Raw genomic sequence first — 17,366 nt, 5'->3', positions numbered from 1 at the left:
CCGCGCCGCGCAGGGAGCGCCCGCCCGGGCGCGGGGCCGGCGGAGGCGGGAGGGGCGCCCCCGCGGGGGCGGGCGGGCGGCGGGGCTGCAGGGCCGGGGCGAGGGCCGCTCTCGCACCGCAGCCCCGGCCCCGCTGCCCGCACACGCATGCACGGCAGCACCCGGCGCTTCCCCGCCCCGCAAGTTACTTGGGCGCTGCGGGCACCCCTTGCCCCGCGCAAGCAGCGGGGCCGCGTTGATTCTGTGGTGATCCCCCACCGCCGCCCTATGCGTACAAAGGAAACTCCGGTAGCATCCTCTGGTATTAGCCCCTAACTGTGCCGGTAAGTATGAAAATAATCAACGGGATGAGACAGGATTTTGTTCTGCACTGAGCTTATTGTCTTTGGGTCTGAAATTCTGTAGTGGGAACAGATGTAAGAACACCAACGTGTGTCATTTGAGCAGGCTTGAGTACCCGTTTCAGGGCTAAAGGACCGGAGGACAAGATCTAGAAAGAGTAGATACTACATGAAAAATGAGTGAAATCATGCTCCCACTAGTGTCAGTGGCAAAAGTTCCACTATTCGGTGGCACTAGGCTGTCACCCTAGCAAGCTGTTCCCAACCTCACGTTTTCAAATGGTGTGAAATACGTTTACAGTCAGACAGAAACAATTGCTTTTTTTAGTTTACAGTTTTCCCAGATTTATACTATAAGCCCTATCCAATTACAGCAAAACCAGCACACAACAGTGCAAGCCACGAGGAGACCTCCGTGTTGTGTAGTTTGTGTTTCTATTTGATCTGACATGCTTCAGGGAGAAAATAAATGCAAATCCCACATTGCACAAAGCTTATCTGAATACCCAATAAAACACATTTTCAAACCAGGAGAAAATACAAAAGTTATTACTTTGCAAGTTTTTCAGCTTAGTCAGTCAAGCTTTCATGTCTTCAGACCACAAAGGGTGCGACCAGGACATCCAAGGCTGCTCTGGTGCAATCTCTTCATAATTCACCAGAGAGCATCAAACCCAGGAACAGACAGAAGCTGCCCCAGGAGGAATTTCCTCAGCCCTTGGAAAATGCCAGCTATAAAAGAAAGCTGGATTTACTGAAGAGTCAGTCAACTGGCAGCCAGCGCGGGACTCAGTACACAGGTGTCCTAGACAACAACTTTTCTTAATGAGCAGATATGTCCTACATGAGCAGCTGTTTCAGGATGGGTTATGGCACCACATCCAGGAAAACTGCTTTAGAGGTTTCCAGGGATCCATGAGGGACTTGAAATCATGCAGATACTCAGTGGCCCTGGTGACATCCACTTCCCTTTTGCTGTACTTGCCAATGTGTACATTTAGGAGTACCCAACACTTGCATTCCTGGGCAGCAGCACTCCAGGCTGCCGTCTGCACAATCGATGGGAAGTACACTTCTTCCACTCTGCTGCTTGCTTAATTGCTAGTGTTGCTTCCCAAATCCTGTAATCATCATTTTGAACTTGCACAATCTCAGCCAAATGATTCTCATCCAGTCCTCCCTCTTGCTCAGACAGTGGATAGCCAATTAGTCTGCTCTAAATATTTAGAGAAAATGAAGATACAGAACTGGCAAACTGAAACACTCACCTCGTCCCTCTCCTAACCATTCTGGCTGGTTGTACAGCCAGGGAGTCATGTAGCTGCAGGATTGGGACTTCATAAAACCTAACAAAAGTCCCACAGTGATATGGCTCTATGGAATCACCCGTAGGAGCGCAGGACCGTTGGTTCCATCCACAGCATAAGTACTTTGTTTGTTTTTCGCCCTTTGCAGATGTCATTTTCCAGCCAGCACCTACAGCAGTGGGATAAGGAGGGTGCAACTGTAAGGAGAATATCCACTCTGAAAGTTCCTGGGAATTCGTTTACTGTCTTAAACTTCTCTGACTTTCAGCAGCTCCCTAAGAACGTGTTAAAGCCTCTGCTCAGTGTCAACTGACTGGCTCAGTGGAGGTTTTCAGTTCAGCTGTATCGGCACAACGGATACCTTATCACATCCTTCTTTCATATAGATTAACAATCTGTTCTGTGTAATATGCTTCCATTATTCAGGAGTCCAAATATAAAGAGTGTTAAAATAATTACCTATAACAAATATTATTTTAAATATCTTTATTAAAGACACTCAATCTAGCCATTTTCCCTGAATGTCTTTCATAAGGTTGTAAAATAAACCAGTATGTAATGTTAAAAAGAAACTCTTATCATCTTATTGACATTTAAAATGTATTTTTTATTCCTCATTGTTTGTTATAAAGTTGATAGGAAATGAAAAACAGCTCCATCTAATTTTTCACAAAAGAGAGAGTTTCTGACTAGTTCTAGGCTATGTACTGAATGGTTATTTTAGTATCATGTATAGTACTGAACAGCCCATTTTTTCATTTAAGGAATGAAAATTTTTCTTTGTAGGATTTCTGTAAGATTTTTATATGCATATGAGGCTGAGCACAGCCTCATATGCATATATGGGAGGGAGGAAGAAATGTAACTAGATTACCCTTAGAAATAATTCCAAATTATTCAGGTTCCAAATAATTCAGGTCGGTAGTGGAGGAAAATGTGTAGAGAAGGTCTAATAAATGATGGGAAGCCTATGAGGACACAGGTCTAGTGAAATTCCATAATGATTGTGCAGCTAAACATTTATTGGAAGTAATTTCTGGGGTACACAGACTTTGCAAGTAGGAACATGGAAGTGGACAATGAAGTAGAATCCTTCAAAAACCCTTCATCTGAGTTACCAGCAGCAGGGAAAATAGAAGAGAAAGGGATGGAGCAAGGCCTTAGTACAAGCAGCAAAAGACCTGTTTGGTCTATGGAACTAGGGAATAAGTGGTGTTAACCATGTAATCAACATATTTTGAAAAGATAGATCTGTCCATGTCCATTATTGACATGTCTCTGAATTTAACCTAGAAATTTACACAATATAGTACTTTTCATCAACTGTGCTGCCACTCTGTGTTGTGAGTGCACTCCAGCAATTCTCTGTCCCAATTCTCCTGTTCAGCTGCCAGATAAACTGTGGTGCCTCGGTTTGTCACTGGGTTGTTGTGCATCACTAGATTATGGCCATGCATCTCACTACAGAGGTGGACATCTTCCCAGGTTGGGTGAAATGACTTCATGGAAATAGCCAATATTTGAGGAAACACCCCTAAAAATGCCAAGTCCCAGTCAAAGCTCAAAGCAATGTATGAAAACCATTCGAATTAGTCCCACAAACTCCATCAAAGGATTAATTTTTTAGGCACCCCTGTCTGTGGAAGGTTGGAACCACGGTTTATGGTTCTCTAAAAAAACTTCTTGACTTATAAGGAATGTTAAGTCTTCAGGACAGTCAGTGAAAAGGGCAATGTCATCTGAATGCCCTGTTTGCACCATATTGTCTTTCAGACCAATCAATCTCTCATCCTCGAGCAGAGCTGTCCCTAAGCAGAAGGTTACACCTTAGTGAACATAACACAAGACTGGTTTTTAGTCAGAATAACTTACTGTTTTCATAAATGTTGAGAACATCACTTTTACAGTTTATGGATCTGATCATTACAGGTTTGTTTTTCTACCCAAGATTAGGTAATGCTGAGAATGTGCCTGTATCTCAGCTAATAGAGAGGAAAAAAATCACATATTTCTAACGTGCCAAAAAAGGACAGGCAATTCGATAGTTGCAGATCCAATTCCTTCTGAATGTCAGTTTCCACTCTAATTTCCTCTCAATTTAAAGGGTCACAGCTGCGTGCTTGCCTTCCTCGTGTCTTTCAAGAACATGGGGACATCTCCAAGCAAGGACCTGCACTATATGAAATCAGAATGACAGTATGACACATTTTAGGTCATCTGTGGCAGTCACCTGCTAGAGCATACTGGCTCTTTACTGTACCTGTAGAGGTCCCCTTCTCAGAATGGGGATGAATGTTGCAAACAGGGGAAACATCACTTGTTCTCTCAGGGGAGCAACCAAGTGTGCTCCCCTACCTGGAAAGCTCCTGCACAGGTCTCATCTTATTCTGTTATGCTGTTGCAGCTTGTGATCCTTTATTAACATTTCCTTTCTTTTTGCATGGATGTAACTGAGATGGGCGTTTTCACAAAAGCAAAATAGTAGCAAAATAGTAGCAGCAGGACCAAAACCGGGCATTGCTGAGAATGAGATACAATGTTTTAAAAATAAATTTGCACTTGCCACTGAGAAGTGTCACAATCACTGCTCTGTGCTTTTTTTCTTAATAACTCTAGAACAGGAGCTTTAAAAGTGGTCAAAGAAAATACATCAGTGGAAACATTTTCTCTGAAAAATCAGATCCTTTGAGAAGAATACCTTTTGAAATCATGTCAATTCCATGAAAATGTTTTAAGAAAGGCATACAAATGTTCTGACAGCTTCAAAGCATCCAATTTTTACTTTTTTCAGAGCAAAACATTTTAATTTCTAAATCACCATGGTTTCAATTTAAGTTAGTATAGTGTTAGAATATGGTGTAACATAAATGAAAAGGTACCATCATCAAACATTTCAATCAGCTTCATTTTTCTTGCAGAAGTTTTGGGGTTTTTTAGGGATTTCAAAATTTTCAGATTGCATTGTTATTTAGACCAAAGACAAATCTAAAAAATATTCATAAAAGTGAAATTTTATCCTCTGAACAGCTTGTGTCCTCCCTCATACTCATGGCAGCGGTAAAAGAGATATTAAGAAAAATAAAAAAGAAACAGCCAACCAAAAAAAGGAACAACAGTGTCTGGTTCAGATAACTTCTGAGGGGGTACTAAATTTCAAATATGAGAAGTCCACAGATCCAGGCCCATGCCTAAAATTAATCTTGTGGTTTTTTCAGGCCAACATAAAATTCAGTTTTCTACACAAGGATTTAAAGCACCAGAGAGAATAAATCCATTGGAAACTTGGTGAGATTAGGGCACCTGTCTCCCACAGTTTTCTTGACAAATCTTGAATTTCAAGATAGAGTATTAAAATATAAAATAAATTATGCCAGAGCACTTTTGGTACTATTTCATGTTCAGTGAAGGAACCCGAACAGAATTAAATTTCTACTCAGCTACTTAGCACTGGGCTAAGTGTCAAGAAGCAGCAATTCTTTTTCCTCAGGCCAACGTGAAAACAGTGCCTTGTAGTTCACCAAGCATTTTGTTGGAAATAAAATCTGCATCATGGTGGGGCTTTTTGTATGGCTAGAGTCACCACGAGTTCCAGGCACAGAAGAGAGGACTAAGCACTCAACATCCTCCGTTGATGCCACCTCTATGACTCATCCCCACAGCATCAGAGCATCCCTTTCATGGGTGCTCGGAAATACACACCTCTGACCCATCCCAATGCTCAAGACTGTATAGTCTGGCACGGCTGTTATGTACCATGGTGTACCAAAAGGAGAATGAAATGGAAATCTTAAACCTTGGCTCACTGCCAGAGACCAGAAGAACTATTGTTACACGAACCAGACAGAATTTGCAAAAAGAATACCGGCTCCTTCCTGTATTTTGAAACAAAACAAATCCTCCAAAATATCTGGTTCTGGAAAGTTAAAATTGAGTCCTACATGGCATTGGTGAGTTCCCTGGCAGAATCATGGTGCTGCTCCACTCAAAACTACCCTGAAACATGTTCTAGGGATGGCACAGTGCTGACAATTGAGTCTTAGTGTTTGATAATACACTTTGACTTTGTTTAATTTACTAGGATAGATGTCATCATTGCAAGGCATTGCAAGGCCTATGTGTTCCAAATCTCATTTTTATTTAGCTGCACTAATTCCAATGCAAATTATTTCCCTTGATTCTTACTAGTAATTACTATTTATTAATTCTGGTAAATCTGGTAATATTTCCCTTTGTGCAAAAAACAACTAACTAACCAAAAAATCCTCCAGCTCTAGATTTATATATGCATGAAAAAATACCTTTTAAATTTCACTTAATAATATAAATGAATCTGAGCCTAGAATTGGCATATGGATTCTCCCCAACCTTTGATGAAGCCTGGATTCAAGTTTGAATTTTAATGAAGTCTGGACTTCTTTCAACAGGTTCTTTGAATTTGATTCTACATCTGCTTGACAGACAGAAGCAAGTCCCTAAAATAGTTAGTCTTCTATAGTCAGTAAGATTCAGTTGTAAAGCCAAATGGTGATACAAACATCTTTCTTGATTTAAGATGTTTCACACATAAAAATGTGGCCACATGTTAACCCACAACAGTTATTCTGCTTCCTAGTGAAATAAAGTCTGGCATCATGTGGAGGTAAGGAATGGTAGTGGATGGGATACTGGGAAATGGGGGTGGAGAACATGAGAAATGAGTGGGAAGGCAGGCAACCCCGCAATAGCCCCACTCAGTCCTGCTTTAGGACCCAAACCCACCTTGCACTGGGAAGGAAAGATAGGTCCCTCTTTGGCTGTCCTCTTCAACAACTTGTCATGTAATCTGCCATGTGGTGAATGCTGGAGTGCGTTAAAAACAGCCCTGAGAACAGAAATCCAGGCTTGGGGAATCTAGCATGTGCAGGGGAGCATGGGCTGGAAGCAGCTCGCTGTGAAGCATTAGGAACTCCTTAGGTGCTAATAGCTTCTAAAAAGCTAATGGTTTAATAGGGCTGGAAGAGAAGAGCATGCTGGAAATTTTCTCAGGCAGGGTTTTGTATATCCTGATAGGAAATGGAGGGGAGGGAGAAGAGACCCATTATTTTCTTCTTAGGTATTTATTTGAATAGAAGTGGAACTGTAAATTCTGAGGATTCTCTCACCACGGTTTTGATAACTTCACATGCCAAAGATTTCAGTGAGTGGTGACAACCTCCTTCCATATAACAATGGAGAGAACAGGGCTTCAGAGTCACATGTTTATTTAATTTCATTAGTGCTGTTGTTGCAATAGTAACTATAAGCACCTAAAGAACCTCTAAGATCTAAAAAAAAAAATAGTCCTTATTAAAAACATTACTTTGCTGGAAAACTTTGCTGACATATGGTTAAGGCTGCTCACTTGTTTCCATGAAGTTGATATCAGCATAATTCAAACTTCTGAGAAACCAGGAAATACAGAGGATAATAAATTAATATTCAATTCAACCTTTTTAACAATGCTTAATATATCTGTAATGGAAATAATTCACCTTTTCAGTGAGTGGCTTTCAGAGAACATAGTCTGTAACTACTATAGTTCAGGCACCCCTTATCTTTGGAAAAGTGGACTGTATTCGAAGTGACACTTCTTTTACATGCATGCTCTGACCCAATTTCCTAGAAAAAAATTCCATGATAATTAAGTTTTATCTTTTCCCCCGACTCACCATTAGCCACACATGTATTATTAAGCCCACAGAATATTTTTCCTACTTTACTTTGCACTTTTGATCCCACCCACAGGAGTGATGAGCGCTGTGGGCCTGAGGCCCCATCTGAAGGTATGGCCTCCCACTTTCACTACAATTGTAGTTTACTAAGTTTTCTACAATTTGACACAGCAATAATCAACTCCCCAAATACTGCCAGTTCCCTGTTCCCACTGCCAGCTCTCAGGAGGGAGAAATAAAGGGTGCTTGAATGTTGACCTAGACTCTATATTTCCTGGCTTCCAGAAGTCTGAATTCTGCTGAAGCTGATATTTTATAAGAGCTCCAAATACTGCCAGGAAATCCTAACTCTGCATTAATTAAGGGGTTTTGTCAGTCAGTAAAAAGGAAAGATGCTTTAAAGACCTGATATTCACAATTTCCTTGTTTCTTAAAATATATTTGAGAGAGCATCTTTGCAATGTGTCGGTCTGTGATTCAGGATGAGAAAAAATTTCTGAGGAGTCCTGAAATTTCTAGGAAGGACTAGATGCATTGGTAGACTGGGTTGGGTTTTTTCTGTGTGAGGGATGGTAGCTTGGTTTTGAACACTTTTCTACTGACTGACTCTTTTATACCAGGTGAATGGTGTTCACCACCATTTTGCTATTTTATTCATTGCTCTCATGGGTTCTGTTTTAAATGAGAGTCAGAAAACAAGCTAAGGGTGAGCTGGCTTCTTTAGCAGGTATAGAGAGAAACCAGCTTTTACAAATGTATGCATAACTGTTTGAAGCCACAATCGCCACACCAGTTTTCAACTGAGCTCAGCTTTTATCTCTTCAGGAAAAAAAAAAAAAAAAAAGAAAAATAAAAAGGATAGTTATCACAAAATACTTGGTGGATCTCACTGGCACATTTTACAGCTGGGTTTTCAGAACTATTTGAGTGAGCTCTTTGTGAGGTACATGAACACCTTTCAAAACTGATCCAAGCTGTGTATGGATGAAAGATAGAGTCTTGACCTAGAACTACAGATAATCTAATCCTTTAGTTCAAGTTCTGTCAAAACTCAGTCACAAACTCATTACTGAATTTTTCAGTTCTAGAGCTCTGTAACAGGATGGAAATGCTGTGGCACAACAATAATGCTGACAGAAGAGAAGAGAGGAAGGACCAGTGGTGTCAGTGGAAACAGGGGATGAACACCTCTCACCGCTTCCATCCTCTGATGTAAACTTGTATACCACAGCTATCTCTCAAAGGTAACTGAAACCTTCTTGACCTTCCATTTCCAGAACCTGAAAACTCTCCTTTCAGGATGGCTGGAAAATGCTGTGGTGGCAAGGGCAAAGAAAAAATGTTTTAAAGTCAATTCAAGCATTTGAAGTTTTCAAAGAATAACATGAAGAAATGTTTTTCATTGGAAAACTGGTATTACTGTGCCAACTTAAGAATGGTGAAACACCTCAGGAGGCATTTGTGAATATTCATGAACATACAGGAGCACACCTACCACTCACTGCTCCTTCCACCCATTAAACCATCATCAGAAAGTGGTGGTAGATGCTGGGCAGTATCAAGAGCTCAAGGAGATAAAACCGATGTAGATTTCAGCTTATAGTAACAGACTTTGAAAAGGATTCAGCAGTGGCATGAGTCAGCCCAGTTGCATCAGCTCCTGTGATGTCTGAATTTGGTCAGAGGATGAATCCAAACAAAACAAATCTTGCTTTAGAAATAAGTTTTACATAGCCTTTGTGCAGTTGAGCAGTGCAGGAGAGGAAAAAAAGGTATTCAAGCACAGACGACTCCAGCACTCTCCCTGAGAAAGATTTCTGTGGCAACCAGTGATTAAGTGTGATTGAAGCCATGCAAAATATTTTCAGAGAGCTGTTTCTTCACAGGTCAAAACGCGCTTGCTTTTGAATTCACAGATTCCTAAATGAAACTGGCCACCTCCTCACATGCTCCAATGTGTGCCCCCTTCCTCTCCCAGAAGTAAGTAATATGATCATCTGTTCACTAGAATGACTGCCAAAATCCTGGGAGTAATGGTTGTAAATATTTTTAATTTCAAGCTGGTTGAGTTGTTCTGAAGTCTGTTGGCTTCAGACAAATCCCAGTTCCCTTAGTCACCATCCAGCTTCATGTTATCATAAAAGCCAGTAGGAAATTCTCCTTCATGTTTTCAGACAGGGAACTGCACTCTTCGAGTTATCCTCTAGCTGGAAAAGATAAAGAGGCTGCTGCTTCCTGTGTGTGAGTCTCTAATATCTATCTTACTGACCACAAGAAATCCAAAGACACAGACACAGGGACATAAGCATTTGCAGAAATAACTGTACATTATAAAGTCAGGAGAGGAAAGTAATATTGGCCACCTTCCCCCTAAGAGAGTAACACTGCTGTGTTTATGAACGCCCTTAATTTTGAACGACCTTATAGACTACTCTGAAATCAGAGATAACATCAACACCTCAGGTCCTTTCCTGGCAGTAGGGCTGGATGTAGCACAGTTACGTGGAAGTCAGCTTTGTGTGTTTGCATGCAAAGGTGCTGCATTAACGCACAGACTGCAAAACCACTGCTATAGCCATTAATTTACTTCTCTTGCAGCCACAGTCAATCAGTCCTGTTCACCAGGTCATGCCTTCTCAGATGGTAATCTGCAGTACCTTCCATCTCCTTTGCATCACCTACACAAACACAGACTCATCCCCCAGACAACTCCCAGATTTGGGACTTGATACACCCATCCTTTCCAGAGAGCTTGGAAAAGGGTTAAGTGCTAAAAGCAGAACCAGCAGAAGAGTGCTTATGCTAATGGCAGCTTTTATGCAAGTGCCCTGCCACCTGTATGACTGACTGCAGGATGCCAGCCTTTGCTCTGCTAGGGTATGCCTAGAAACATTTTAATGGCAAGTGGCCTGCTTTTTAAAAATCAGTAATAGAGGGGGAAATTTTGTTTAAAAAAATGGAGCCATGCTATAGAATAGCAACTGGACAAAAGCATTTCCAAACTTGATTCAGTCTGTATCCGTGTGTTTTTCCCACACATGCACAGCAAGTACTTTTTTGCAAGAATTGTATTTTTCTGCCATATTGTTTTTATTGAGAGGTTTCTTTTTCCTCAAAATCTGTGCTCTGAAGCTGTAATTTCCAAAGTCCTAACTTAGTTTGGTTTTATTAAAAATGTTGCCCTCCTGATTTGGAAAAAGAGGTGGAAAGCTGAACTGTAAAGTTTTAAATACTAGAGAATTTTTCAGCAGATCTAGGGATGGAAGTTTAGGGCCTGATGCTCAGTTTCTGGTTGTTGGAGTCAGCAGCACTATTAGCCTCAAGACCAGAAGGCTTAAAAACATTGGCTTAATGCTCATACAAGGATTTGAGCAGGATGTTTTCTTTCATTCTTCCTTCCCCACCCGTATGCTAGTATCAAATTACATACATTGCTTCAGATTTCCAACATTTCCCAATCTGGATTAATTTACATTTGGAGAGAGGGTGTGAATTAAACTGTTATAAAAGGCTTAGATGCAGTGCCAACTTGTTACTATGCTCTTTCAAGCATCAAATGCTTTTTCTATTAAGGAAGCTCTCAGAGAATTTCTTGCATCTGGAAATGGCTCTCATTGCGCAGCTCATTTATCAAATGCAAAGCATGACATATACAAACGAAGGCATTCATAGTAACACATCTCCTGCTGCAGTTAGAGGCTCTGTCATACTATGGCCTGCAGTAAGATATTGCTGTCTTCAAGGAGATTTCAGTCTGAGAAAAACCCAGCTCCTGCAGGGATGCAGGATGCAAGGGAAGAGTCAGAAGCAACCAGGAGACAAGCAGAGGACAGAGTGCACACCAAACTGCCACAGCTGACACACTCAGAACTCTCGGCCTTTGGCTTGAACTGCCTCAAACAGTCCAAAGTGAGAAGCTGGGCCTAATAGAACTTCCTAATTCATTAAATACCTAGGAGTGAAGATAAAGCCTGCCCTTGTCTTCTACAGATCTTTTCCCTTGAATTTTCTCATATGTCAAGTTCCTACAGACATACAATTCCATTTTCTGCCAAGGGATGTGATACGATTCCTATCCCTAGTTGGCTGCAAACACCACATTCACAGCATGCCTTTTAATTATAACACTAAAGCATGGGATGAGGCAGATTCAAATTTGGGTATGCCTAGAGGATGGTGTCACTCTTGCTGTTCTTGGTACTTGTGTCAGAGCTGGGTTAGTCACTAAGGACTTTGCTAGCAAGTTGTATTCAAGGTCCACATAACTTCTCCCTTGCCAGCATTAGCCTCTGCCAATTTGCTCTGTGAAAATTATTCAGGGATCACAAATTTCCCAGAGATCGCAATTTCCATCCTGAAGCATTATGGGCCAACACAACCTCAGGATGCTTTAGAATGTTCATTTACTTATGATCTTAAGCCTGCCTTAAGCTCATACTCACTGTCACCTGGCTAAGTGTCTTCTTCAACTGAGGGAATACAGGCAGGAGCATAGAGCTGAGTATCTGGTTTATTTCTGCAGAAGCAGAAGGGATTCAAAGCTTTGAGGAGAACTGCTGGTGAACTTTCTTTCTCCGTTGTTCACCTTTTCCAATGAACAGCTACAAGAGCCTTAGAGGTTCTGCATTCCCCCTTTACCAGATTTCTTTAGGGGCATGTGATGGGCTTTGTAGGGTAGCTGCAGAGAACAGCTCTTCTCCCACATCACCACTAGCCATCGGAGACAGCCCAAATGCTGCCAGCAAGGATCATAGTTCTTCTTCCCACCAGTTCAATAGCTTGCTTACTGTTCTCCCTGATTCTCTACTGAGTGGGGAGAGAATAATGCATCAGTTTATAACTCATCAAATGTGACCAGTGGTTTTATGGTGTTTAACAGATGAGATAAATGTGAACTGAAAAGTAAGGAAATTGCCAAGCAGAAGGTTTTAAACAATCAGAAAACAATTGCTTTAACATGGTGCTTAATGCTGTTGTGACTCATAGCCAGCAGTTGTAGGAGCAAAAATGGGTAAGTGTGCTTTAAAAAGATTGGAAAGATTTGTGAAGGATGATTACACCCTTGGCTAATAAATATGATGATGCATATGCAACCTCTGACTCAGGAAACTGTTCAACTTTGCCAAAAAATGCTACAATGTTCTAGGAGAAAAAAAACTCTTCTGAGAGAAATGTTCCCTAAGCATCAACCTTGGTCTCTGCTGATGTTAAGTTGCTGAGCTAGCTGAACTCTGGCATATTTCTTATATTTCTCCTAAAAACATCTGCATTTGGGTAACATAATGAGCAATCTGTGTCATACAAGGGCTAATCTATAAGGCCTTGTACAGTTCTGATGAATTTACTACTCACAACAAACACTTGGATATTGCTGGATCCTATGCAATTAAATACATCTCTGGTTCTAATAACTGGGGGGCTACCCAATACACAGTCTGTATTCGTTCTTCTCTGCCATGGCTCACCAAATAAAAATGGAAACTTGTAAACAATGGGAATGTGTTCACACTGTGCTGGCAGTGCTTCTGAGTCTGCAATACAGAAGGCTGGCTGCAGAGAGAGAGAGAGAGAAAACACTGGTGTGCTGCTGCACCTCCTGACGTAACCCACAACAGATCTGGCTATCCCCGTAGTCATAAAACAGTCACAGAAAAAAAAAACCCAAATCCCGAACTACTTTATCCAATGATTACATAACCTACACAGCCACACTGCAGCTGAGGTGAGAATCTTGCAGATAGCTTGGAAAAAGTTCTCAAACCCCAGCTGCTCCAGGCAGGAGACTGCATTCACTCCTGCTCAGCCTAACAGGCTCAGAGCTATCCTGAAGCACAGTAGTTAAATTTGCCACTCCAAACAGTCCCACCCAAGAGACTGTCCTGAAGCTTTTTACAGGGAAAGGATTTAATTAGAATGTGATTTTTGTGGTGCCATATTCAGTACAACAGAACCATCAAAATGTATGCTTTGTGATTTGTGGAGCAGGTTTGCTTAGGCAACTTTTAAGACAATCCCTAGGTAGAGAAAGGGCAAAGGCACCAGAGAGGAGGAGAGACTTTGCTGAGCAGGTTTGAATGTCATAAATGCACAGTTATGGCTTAGTATTTGTATCGCAGTTGACAGATGCTGCAGCGGTCACATGACTAGAACATGACCTCATATTTCGGCTCTCTCCCCTCCTCCCCCCGTGATGAGGGCAGCGCTGGCACTTAAATGAGCAGAAGGCATTTCCAGAAGGCTAGTTTGGAAGTTACTTAAAGGAGAAGCCTGAATTTTGGCACAGAGATATACTTTATACAGACTATTAACAGCGGCAGTGAAGCAAAACTCTTTACCTCCACTTGGGAAGTGCACTACAGTTGTTGTTAGGGTAGAAACATTGAATCCCAAATCCCATGGGCTTAGATCATTCCTTCCCAAGGAAAAATCTGCAGTAGGCGCAGTAGAGGGGAGAAATGCCTCCATGACCCTTCACAGGTTTACCCCGCAGACAGTGGAGCTGCTGCAAGCTCTGATGTCCTCAGGGGATCTGTGAGAGATGCTGCAGCCACGAGGAGGCCATCTCTGCCCTGATGCTGTCCCAGAAGCCACTCTGGATGCTCTGGCAGGGTGATTTCACAGGAGCATTGAGCATCCAGGAAGAATATATAATTTTATGGAGATTTTTCAAGGGTACTGAGTGAACTCCTAAGCCCATCCACACCTTTTTGCATAGGTTTTGGATTATGCAATTCCCAGAAGGGTCCTGGGAGGAAGACCCAGTATGATACTCTCTCAACAGCTGAACACCACTTCAGCAGGAAGGGGTAACCCACCGTTTCCAAATTTCCAAAGGTGCAATTGGCTCCATGGGGATAATTTTCTATAGCACTGTTAGAGAGGAACCGAAGTTGAGACTGGCTGAGAGGTAAAAGTCCTGAATTACAATCCCAGCTTTGGCACTGATCTCCATTACAAGCTATATCAACGGGAAGTGTTCTAAAAGTGCAGAGATTTTTGTATATTTTAGAGTCTTCCCAGTAATGCACCTGCATTTTGCAGCTATTCATGGACTACGGACCTGAAACTTTCCATACAGCTTTGCAGCTTTCCAAAGGATAAAAACTAAGAATTTTTTGTACAACTACTTGCCTCTAAGCCTTCTTTTCTTTAGCCTGGTGTTCGATTGAAATGTGGCCCGACTATTCTCACCTATGAGGAGCAGTAATTCTTTGGAGCCATAATAGCCCACTCAGCCACGTTAATGTTGATAGCACACCAGAACTGGCTGGGACTTCTCTGCTTCTGATACACAGGGGGTTTCAGTCACGTTTGGGTTTCACCATGAAGGTCTTTGCTTGAAAAGTCCTGGTTGCATACAGCAGTGGTTATTTTGATTATCCCAGCTGAAGCACGAGCATTCCCAGAAGGACCAGCAGCTCAGTGCCCTGCTGCTCGTGTCCTGCTTTGTCGCTGACCTGTTACAAGACTTTGCCGAACATCTTTGTATTATTACTTAGTTTCTTAAAGGAAAAAAAATTAAAAACTGATAATCTGGGGACAAGAAGAGGTCTGCGTGTGTGTGTCTTACACATATGGCAGGTATTACTACTTGACCATAAGCAAGGGTCTTCCAGTCCTTTGGAGTGTGCTTGGGTGGCTGAGCCTTCATCCCCAGCAAGCGCAGTGTCTGTCCTCCATCACACTTGAGGCCAAGGGCAGGGCTGTCACACCCGAGGCTCCGGGTTTTCCCTCAGGAAATCGAGCAGTGCCGGCGACAGCGCGCTGCTGCCAGCGCCGCTCCTGCCGCCCGCCGCCGCCATGTTGGGCGCCGCGCACGGCGCCATCTTGTGGCCCCTGAGGGCTGGTGGCGGGGGGACGCGGCACCGCCGGGCCTGGAGCGGCGCCGGCTGAGGACGCCGTTGTCCTTCTCGTCGTGGAGAGAAAGACAAGCATTTCCCAGTGTTGTAGGGCCGCCTGGTTCTCGGCACAGCGAGCGAGCAGCAGCAGTTTCAGTAGCCCACCTGTGATGCCTCCCTATGCTGGGTGGAGATGGGGATCGGAAGGCACCTTCCCGGTGGAAACCACACCAGCAGCCAAGAACTGCTGCTCACACTAGAATGAACCGGTTGCCGAACATCTGAAAAACCACGGTGATAAATATGCACCATTCCTGTTCACGGTGAGCCTGCCCCCAACTCCTCCTGAAAGCTGAAAACTCAGCTCTCAGCATCTCACTGAGATTTAAAATACTCAGGTGCCTTTCTTTCACGTTGCCTGGCCCGTGATAAGGTGTTTTCTGGTACGACGTTGAATTGAAAGTGAGTATTTGGGAAAAATAACCTGTTGAGCAGCTCCGTCATTCCTCAAATGCTGGTGGCAGTCGGCAGTGTCACCCTGATGCTGGTGGAGCAAGCTGACTTACCCCGGGTCGGAATGGGCTTCCCCCTCTGGAAGGCACCGAGCACCTCAGGAAGCGCTGGACAGAAAGCTCATGCACCTTCTGAGGCCTTTCATAGACAGCCTTTGGAGCTGGATTTGAACTGAATGAGATTGCCTGGAGTAGGATAGAGAGCAAAGTGGGATCAGTCATGGTTTTAGGTATTGACCTGTTTGTCACAACATTGTCCTTCGGGGAGTCTCACTTTATCCACCTTCTTGCTAAAGCTTTCCAAAAAGAGTTATTCAAGGCTGTGTACAGTCTGCTGTCCTATGTCACTGAATGAAAAGTTTTCAGAGACAGCGTATATTCATTATGTTACAAACACTGATCAAAACATCTAGGTTTCTACAGGTTTATGCCATGCACTTAGGTGCCAGTAAACATTTGAATATCTAGCTCTTAGTGTTTATCTCTTTTTCCCCCCCCCATTAATTTTCTTAGCACTGGTAAATTAAGTAGATACCAAATTATTGTTGCTATTTGGTAAAATGCTGATAGGGTGAAAGCAACAAGCAATCTTTCACATATTCTGTGGCATTCACTTGACATTTTAATCACTTAAAAGTAGTTAAAAAGTCACTCCTAGGAGGTAAAGCAGTACTGTGTGTGAGCCCCACCTAAGCCATGAACATTCAGGAGTGAAAAGAGATTATTTTCACAAGGTTCTAATAAGCCTACATGGCTTGAGTGTAGGCCATCCATGGTTTGTATCACTTACACACCCGACTCTCCCTAGCCAGTCTAGGAAAGGAATATAATCTATTGGTGAGGGCCTCAGGATATGCCCCCTTATAAATGTTGTGTGTCAGTGTAACTAAAATTTTATTCTGGGGGTAAATTAAATGATAGTATCATTGACATTATGTCTAGGGCTTTACAATTTTCTCTTTTGACTTGAACTGGGACATAAATTAAGCTTCAGACTCTGCTTTTCTGCTCACAATCTGCCTAATCAAAGAAGGAGATCCTCCTGAACATTTCAATGCCCAAGTTGCTGGTAGGAGTCCCTGATAGATTTCTCTTTTAAATTTAGCATAGCCCAGAATAGTAACTCTTACATAACGTATACAGAGCAAATATGGGACTTGCTATAATTTCAGTGAGAGACTGCGGATTTCCTGCTGAATAACTAAGGCAGACAGCGTTAGAGTCATGCCTCAAATACAAATCTTGAGCAAGTAAGCTCATTCGTACAAAGCAAGGGATAATGTTTCTTGTAGGTATCAGAATAGAGCTGACAACCAAATGGACTGTGACAGATCCCAGCTCCTCTCATGTGTCTGTGCATAGCATTGTGGCCTCTGGTTACCTCAAAACTTGCAGATGCATTGGACTCCCTGTTCCTGAGGCTAGAGAGAGACAGCAAGGCAAGAATTTGCACTCCATTGTCCACACGCCACTGGGGCTACTCAAGAATGGGAGTTCTTAAACAAATAAGATCTCTGCTTATTGACAGCTAGCTGGGGTCTGTGGAGCATATACTCCTCCACACAGCCCATGTGTCAGATGGGAGGTCTTGAAGGAGCAAAGGCCAGAACTAGACCTTTCTGGCATTGTATGTTTAGTAGGCCATCTAGCAAAAGAAATGAAATAGACCTTCAATCAA

The 17,366-nt window shown here is 42.5% G+C and overlaps 1 long non-coding RNA gene across 1 annotated transcript in view; it reads left to right on the top strand.

Moving 5' to 3' along the window:
- The first annotated feature begins 82 nt into the window (after nt 1-82).
- The window catches only part of LOC104685754, a 95,333-nt gene continuing 78,049 nt past the window's right edge, over nt 83-17,366 (top strand). The window contains exons 1-2 of the long non-coding RNA XR_005604313.1: nt 83-323; nt 8,421-8,582. This is a non-coding gene — a long non-coding RNA (uncharacterized LOC104685754). The remainder of the gene's footprint in view (nt 324-8,420; nt 8,583-17,366) is intronic.

The sequence above is a fragment of the Corvus cornix genome, chromosome 3, assembly GCF_000738735.6.
Source record: "Corvus cornix cornix isolate S_Up_H32 chromosome 3, ASM73873v5, whole genome shotgun sequence".
Classification (NCBI taxonomy): domain Eukaryota; kingdom Metazoa; phylum Chordata; class Aves; order Passeriformes; family Corvidae; genus Corvus; species Corvus cornix.
Note: the sequence above shows the minus strand (reverse complement) of the source record. Positions and strands in the feature narration are given on the sequence as shown.